This window comes from Cryptomeria japonica, chromosome 1 (assembly GCF_030272615.1).
Source record: "Cryptomeria japonica chromosome 1, Sugi_1.0, whole genome shotgun sequence".
Classification (NCBI taxonomy): domain Eukaryota; kingdom Viridiplantae; phylum Streptophyta; class Pinopsida; order Cupressales; family Cupressaceae; genus Cryptomeria; species Cryptomeria japonica.
In genome coordinates, this window is record NC_081405.1 from 554,030,063 (window position 1) to 554,036,317 (window position 6,255).

Consider the following 6,255-nt stretch of genomic DNA (forward strand, 5'->3'; position numbering starts at 1 on the left):
AATTGAGATATTTTATGAGACTCAAAAGGGTATCCTAAACAAGTTTCCTTTTGTGTTTATGACTCGTGGTTAAAAATTTACTTCCCACAAACCCCAAAAGTAGGGCTAGTAGGCCTAATAGGACAGTCTAAGGGAAGTACTTTGTGAATATGAATGACTTTGGGACCTTTTAAGTTGAAGATTTTATTGTATTTGGAGTCTTCCCAATATCAAAATAACCGTGAGATCAGTGTGCCCAAGCAATGGAGATTGGTTTCTTTGTGTTTCTCTTGTAATCTTGAAGATAAGACCCCTCTTGTCACTATAGAGACATGATTTTGAGTCCCACCATGTATTCTATCACCTTGACTACTTTTAAGTATATTTTATGATTTTAGATTCACCTCTAAGTCTTCTATATCAAATTTGTATTAGAGCTAGTGAGTTGATCTCTTGTGGGAGATTGGTGAAAGATTGCTTGAGAAAAGATAAAGGATGTGGGGTCAAGATGCCTCCTAAGAATGTTGGTATTGCTAGAGAGTTGCAGGAGTTGAGAGAGAGGAATACTAGGTTGCAGGAGTCTTATAATGCTGTGTTGGCAAGGATTGAAGTCTTGGAGTCAAATCATAGAAGAAATGTTGACATAGGAGATGTGAGTGATGAGGAGGAGGAAGAAGAGTTCCAAGAGGGAAAGGAGGAAGAGTAGTTAGACCCCAAAGAGGAGAGGACAATTAGGTTGTTAAAGGAATTTAAAGGTGACCAATATAAGGTAAGAGTTTATTTACCTATGTATGGTGGGAATTTGAATGAGGAGGAACTACTAGATTGGATTGCAGCCATGGATACTTTAAAAGTGAAGATGTACCTGATGATCAAAAGGTCAAGGTGGAAAAGACCAAACTAAAGGGACATGCACTTCTATGGTGGGACTATGACCAAGTTGAGAGGAGTAAGAAGGGAAAGGCCAAGATAACATCTTGGGAAAGGATGATTGCAAAACTAAAAGGTAAAATTCTTCCTAAAGATTATGAAGTTCAATTGTTTAAGAAATTGCAAAGTTTAAGGAAAAAGGATTTATATGTGAAGACATATACTTATGAGTTTTTTAAGTTAAGCATAACGGAAGGTAGAGAAGAGGGTGAGGTTGAGAAAGTGTCTAGATACCTTGGTGGTCTTAGATTTAACATACAAGATGAATTGGTTGTTGCTAACCCAAGGACTATGGAATAATTTTTTCAATAGGCTATTAGGGTGGATGAGAGATAAAGAGAAGGCAAGAGAAGTCTAGTAGAGGTAGAGGAAACAATACAAGAGGAAGGGGACCCTTTTCTATAATTAAACAACCATAGGAGGAACAAGAAGAAGTGAGCAAGGGTAAGAGTGTTGATGAAAGAGGTGGCTTTAGGGGTTGAAGAGGCAGGTTTGGATGAGTTAGAAACTCAAATACCTTTTCCGGTAGATGCTACAATTGCCAAGAGTTTGGACACCCAACATTCAAGTTCCCTGAAAGGCAAGGATCTACTTCAAGTGATGGTGAGAGAAGAAATAAAAGAAGGGCTCAGGTAGTACAAGGAGATGGAGAAGAAAGTGTAGCCTCTCCTGGTCCTGTTAATGTTTTCTCAGAAATTGGAGAAGCTTTGATGGTAAGAATAACTTTTTTGTAGACACCTAAAGAGAAAGACACAAGTCAAAGAAGGAGCTTATTCAGGACTACATGTAAATGTAGAGGTAAAGTATGCAAAGTTGTCATTGATTCAGGTTCACAAGATAATATGGTATCTAGGGAGATGGTAGATAAGTTTAAGCTAGATAAAGTACCTCATGAAGTACCATATAGAGTCTCTTGGGTAAATGATAATCAAACTCTCCTAGTATATGAACAAGCATATGTCGAGTTTCAGATTGGTGAGTACAGAGATAGGGTCCTATGTGATATTTTACAATTGGATTGTTGCTATTTGCTATTGGGGAGAACAAGGCATTTTGATAGACAATCAATGTATGATGGTAGAGAGAACACCTACCCTATTAGGAAGGATGCGAAGGAATTTAGACTAACTTATTTGTAGGAGGATGAGAAGGTGAAAGGCAAAAGTAAGATTGTCATGTTTGGCTAGAGAGAACCGATAAGGTGTGAAGAAGTTGAAGCCATAGCAAGTCTTGAGCACTCTAAGACAATAGGGTTGATTGATGGTGTACTAGTTGGGACAATGATGTGTCCATTTGTGGAGGATAAAATTAGTAAAAGAATTGAGTTTTCAAGTACAAAGGATCTGATCCAAGGTGGGAGGACTAAAGATGGCAAGAAGAAGAAGCAGTTGCAAGTACCACATGGCATATTGGAATGTGAAACAAAGATGGCAATGAAATTTCATCCCATTACATCTGATATATGTTTGTATGTAGGTCTATATCCATTTTTTTGTAGGTGTACATGAAGTCCAATGCCAACTTGGACCATGGTGGTACTCATGGGACACAAGTTCTTCTTTAGCGGGGTTGTATTGTGCACGAGCACCTAAGTGGTCATATGCTTCTATAAGATCATTATGAGTCATGTTAAGATTCATGTCATGTCTATATGAGAATAAGGTCATGAAAAACCATTATTTATGTAATAAAGGTCCTTGAGATCATTATGTAATGTTTGAGTTCAATTTTTAGTCTTTATCAATCATTTCAAATCAATTGTAAGCCCTTTGATGCCAATTATTTCCATAAGAAACTATAAGGTCTTAGTTGGGTCAATGATAGTCAAATAAGTCAAATGTGTTAATGATGGGTGAAAATGATGCAACTTGTGTCTTGAAGTCATTTCTAGCATAATGGAAAGGTTTTTGGTGGGTTTGAAGTCATTTGGCAAAATGGTGCTACAAAATGTAAAAGTTGCTTGCAACTTTTACAAGTTGTCAAACAACATTATCAAATTGTAATCCCAATAGTTAACTAAGTCCAAAATATGGTTATAATAGTTAGAAATGGTTAGGAAATGTATAAAAATCCTCCCTTAGGTCAGGGAGTGGTTGTTGTTGTTGTATGTAAAGTTTGGAGAAATAAATCAATAAAAACTAGAAGCATTTTCCTGCAGATTTTCTGCAACAATGCTGCTCTTTTGTTCATAACTTTTTTGTATGGTTAGATGAAGGCATGATACCAAAGGAATTTGTTAGCCCTACGAATCAACTTTCATTTGATACCAATTTTGTTTAATTTCATTAAGTTTGAGCCCGATATAATCATTTTTTTGAAAGTGGGTCTGAAACCCTTGTTTTGAGGGTTGTTACAAATAAATGAAGAGATCTCCGCATCCCACTAAGATCTGAAGCCCAAATTTGGTGGGATTTTAGGTGTATAGGCCCTTCAAGTGGCTCGTCAATCATTTTTTTAGGGGATGTGTTTTGGGATAGAAATGAAGCATTGATTGCCTAACGTCATCATATGTTAGGCCAAGTAAGCATGAGAATGAGGCTTGGAGTAGGTCTGAGACAAATTTAAATGCTTGGTGATGTAGGAGCATCTCCGTTTCATATAAATCTTGCATCAACCAAAAACATTTTCTTTTTGTTTTTCTTTCTATTTGCAGTTTCAGTTTTCCTTTATGTGTGTCCTGGTTTTGGCTCACCCGATCTTGTGGAGTTGGATTCTACTTGAAGACTTGATCATCTTTCTTGTTTCCAGGTCGCATCGCATTTTGATCATTTTACGTCAAGATATCACTATCAGTTTCCTTGATAGTTTCCTATTACCAGTTGATAGTTCTTGTTATGGGTTGCTTGGAGCTATTTTTGTGATCTACCAAAACCCCTTTCGAAGCTTGTGGAGCCTTGGGCGTTGATTCAATGTTCTTTGGCACGTAGTTGACTTTTTCCCATGATCTACATTGCATCCTTTGGATTTTCCAAGGGAATCTCTTGGTGGAGGCTAACCTTGTTTATTTTACATGTTAGGTCTTGTTCTTCAGGTTTTGATCCCTTTTGGGCTGACTGGATCCTTTGGATCGATATATGTAATTGTAATTGAACATTAGAATGCAATCAATTAGGGAATCAAGTAGCTAGATTGTGCATAGAAGATAGATCCTAAGATTCAAGGTCCCGATTGTGACCTATTTTGTATGTTCTACCAGGTCTGTGAGCTAGTATGCTATAACCTGGTTGTTACTGGTTTAATGTAATCAATTTTCATGAAATAAAACAATCTATTTTGCATTGCCTCCATCATATCTTTATGTTTCCATTGTGTTTACTCTTGCTGATTGGTCCAGATTGATCTCTTTGACATCCCTCCTCACTGGTGACTGCTTCAAGTGGTATCAGAGTGAAGTTTCATTTCAGAGGTTGTGTGTCCTAAAATTTTGTTGTAGGGTGGTGGATTGCGGATCCGACCTGCAGCTGCAGAGGACTAGCATGAACGATGGCGTGAAGAGGAGCTAGGAATGGTGGAGTGCATGGGAATGCAGACCTTGTTGTGATGGAGATGTTGTGAGATATAGCAGCCCGGTTGGAATTTGTGGAGACAACCCATAGAAGAGGTTGACATATCAAATATGTGAGTGAAGATGAAGGAGAAGAAGCTCTGACAGAACAAGGAAATCACCGGTGGTTGATCCAGATGAGGAAAGGTTTTTGAGGGTTTTGAGTAGGGAGAAAACTAAACCTCATTTTACCCCTCCAAAATATGATGAACAGTTATATTAAGATGAATTGATGGATTGGATCTCAAAGATGGAGAAGTATTTTGATTTTGAAAGACCTGAAGAAGAGAGGAAGGTGAAGTATGCATGTACCCGGTTGAAAGGTCATGCATTTCTTTAGTGGGAGCATTTGCAAGTTGATAGACAAAGAAGAGGTAAAGAGAAGATTAAGCTATGGAATCGGATGATTACTAAGTTGAATTCAAAGTTTATGCCAGCTGATTATCAAGTGAATCTATTCCAGAAGTTGTAGAATTTGAGACAAAAGGAATCTAGTGTGAAGGAGTATACTGAAGCATTTTACAAGTTGAATATCAGATTCAGACATGTTGATGATGAAGTTGAAAAAGTTGCAAGATATTTGAATGGGTTGCAGATGTCTATACAAGATGAACTCAATTTGATCAAATTGAATAGTGTTGAAGAGGCTTACTAGTATGTCCTAAAGGCAAAAAAGAAGTTAAACAAAAGACATGAGCAGAGGTAGAGATGCAGAGGTGGAAGGTTTACCAGAGGAAGATTTCAAGGAGGAAGAGGATATATCAGAGGTAGAGGAACTAGTATAGATCAGAACAAGGACAAGGAGGTGAACAAAGAAGGTAATTCATATTGGAAGGATGATAGAAATTTCTATTAGAGAAGGGAACCAGATGGTTACCAGAATGAGAATTTTGGAAGACAAGACAAGAGAACATTTAGAGGAACCTTCTTTAAGTGTGGAGGAGAAGGACATCATGCATTCTAGTGTAAGAAGATAGAAAATACCGAAAGAGTAGTAGTGGTGGAAAAAAAACCCATCGGATACAAACTGGAAGATGGAGAATTGCTGGTGATGAGGAGAGCTTTGTGTCATATAGGAGGAGAGGAAGAGCCCTTGCAGAGGAAGAATCTATTCAAGACCAAATGTAGGGTATCCGATAAGTGTTGTAAAGTTGTTATTGATAGTGGTAGTTCAGATAATCTTGTTTCAAAATAAAACGTGAATACATTGAAATTGAAGAGATTGAAACACCCTAAGCCTTATTAGATAGCATGGATTCAAGATGAACCTAAGTTGTTAGTAAGTGAACAATGTTTGGTGAAATTTAAAATTGGGAATTATCATGATGAATTCTTGTGTGATATTATGCCTATGGATATTTGTTCTCTACTTTTGGGTAGACCTTGGTAGTTTGATAGTCATGCAGTATATGATGGGAGGAAGAATACATACACTATTGTGGCCAATGGGATGAAGAAAAATTTGTTGCCTTTGGAGGAATCTTTGAAGAATGAAGTATGTACAAATTATAGAATCTATTTAGTAGATGAAAGGAAATTCCTGGATGGACTGAGACATGAGAATGTGTTTTTTTCTTTAATTCCTAAGAAGACTAAGAAACTGGAACCGAAAGAAGAACAACTGAAAGAGATAAAAGATTTGCTGATAGAATATGAAGACATCATTTCAGATAATCTAACTAATGGATTGCCACTTGTGATAATTATTAGTCATTGCATGGAATTCATTCCCCAAGCTAGTTTGCCTAACAAAGTCGCACACCAGTTGACACCAACAGAGAATGAAGAACTGGATAGACAAA